Source organism: Microtus ochrogaster, chromosome 4 (assembly GCF_000317375.1).
Source record: "Microtus ochrogaster isolate Prairie Vole_2 chromosome 4, MicOch1.0, whole genome shotgun sequence".
NCBI classification, from domain to species: Eukaryota; Metazoa; Chordata; class Mammalia; order Rodentia; family Cricetidae; genus Microtus; species Microtus ochrogaster.
In genome coordinates, this window is record NC_022011.1 from 30,951,346 (window position 1) to 30,953,275 (window position 1,930).

The 1,930-nt window shown below is 53.9% G+C and overlaps 1 protein-coding gene across 1 annotated transcript in view; it reads left to right on the forward strand.

Annotated features, from left to right (window-relative positions):
- Positions 1-885: 885 nt before the first annotated feature.
- The window catches only part of Dpep1 (dipeptidase 1), a 14,698-nt gene continuing 13,653 nt past the window's right edge, over positions 886-1,930 (forward strand). The window contains exon 1 of the mRNA XM_005345822.2: positions 886-977. The gene's annotated coding sequence lies outside the window, so the exon portion shown is untranslated. The remainder of the gene's footprint in view (positions 978-1,930) is intronic.

Sequence of the window (1,930 nt, forward strand, 5' to 3'; positions counted from 1 at the left end):
TCCACATCCCTTCACCTAGGGTGGAGAGGTCACCAGTCTGTTCTCAGGCTCCTCCACTGTGTCCGTCCCCTGTCCCCTTCCGAGACCTGCGCAGCGGATAAACAGGTTGTCCTCATCTCCATACAGAATAGCTAGAGCTCTGAGAGGGAGCAGCTCTTCCTACGACATCCCTCGGGTGGAGCTGGCCTTCCCGCTCATCTCCCATAGCCCACCAGGGATGTCCTGCCCTCTGCCACCACAGAATCTTGGAGCCACACTGAATCCCAGCCTCCAGCTCACCACAAGTCACCAGACCCTCCCACAGTTTCAAAAGGCCTGTAGTTCTGCCAGAGGACATTCCAATCTGAGGTTGCTTCTGGTTCTCCTTATGAGGAGGATGGAGAAAAATTAACCCTCCTCTTTTGAATAAAGGACCCAGAGCCCCTCAGGGCTGTCCCCAGCACGGCTGGTTCATCCTAGGTTGGGGAAGCACAGGTCATTCTTACTTCCTTGATGAGGAGAGTCATAAGGGATCAGAAGATGGAAGAAAACCAAACACGTGGCTCCAAATCCCAAGAACATGGAGCTCAGCACAATGAGCCCAGGAGTGCACACACACGGCCCACACTCCTCCTCTGGCTTCTTAACTCAGTTATCCTGAAGCAGAACCTAGTTAACCTGGTGCATAACTCAGAGAGCTTGGTGCTGATTCCATGACCTCTGAGGTGGAGGGCCCCATGACCCAGAGACCCAGATCCCACCGGATGTTCTACGTCACTGAGGGCTTGCGTGCCTGTCGGAGACAAGGAGCAGCTGACATGTGTGAAGCATTAGCCCTGTCTGCTCTCCTTGGCACATTGTGAAGCCCCGGGGAGTTTCCCTTTGAAAGAGGTGGCCCTTCAAAGCTCGAGGACTCAGGAGCAGGCTGGATGTCTCTCTGGGTTTCAACCACAGGACTGAAGTGACGCTTGTACCCCCTTAACCTGTGTGTGCTCCTGGTGAGTGTCGGGGTGCTGGGGGGTAGACCTGGGTAGAGGCCAAGCAATAATGAGGTACAGAAAGTCTTTTCCATTTCTGGTAGAAAGCATCCCGTGAGCAGGGGAGAGTGAGGACAGATAGTGAGCAGCGTCTGTACGTCCAGGGAATGACATCATGCCACAGCTCGAAGGGAGAGAGAGGGTCTGCAAGGCTGAGGACTCTCAGGCCATGGACAGAGGGGGCTCATTATCCCCAGACCGAAGAGCAAGAGGCATGTATCTGATGCCCAGGGTGGTGCGAGGGAGGGGGAAGCAGCAGCTAGAAGCAGGACCCTTTTACATGCAGCTAGAGCGTTGGGGTAATAAAACAGAAAGAGGACCTTGTGGGGCAGCTCACCAGGAGCAGTACAGGACTCCTGGGCAGGATGAGGAGAGATACGAAGAATTCACCATCCCGAGGACGACCTGGAGGTGACTGCAGTGAAGGCTATTCTTCAGGTGGCCTGAGGTACCACAGGACAAGGCCCCTGGGAAGGGAGCTAGGCTTTGGGGATAGAGGTCAAGGTGTAAGGGCTTGGCTGTTGGAGCTGAAGATTCAGCGGTCTGGGGGACATCTCTGTGCGGATATGGGGGTATCTCTGTGGAAGTTACCCTGGTATGCAGCTGGGAGATAGGCTAGTCTGCTGGGCCATCTGTGACCCAGTGACATCCCCTGGGAAAGGACATAGGGATAGATGACATGCGGGTCCCCATTCCTCATGCAGCCTCCTGTCTAAGGATTTGAGTATATGCTTGTTTAACATGCGTGGGAAAGTTCACACATATATCCATAGCTTGTCCACACACCTGGAACTGCTTGTTAGGGGTGTGCCCAAGTGTTTCTTGTCTGTGATGATCTGTGAAAATGTGTGGGACCTGGCAGACCTGTGTTTGTAAAGATACCTCTGCACAGAGAGTAACCTTCAAATGTGGAT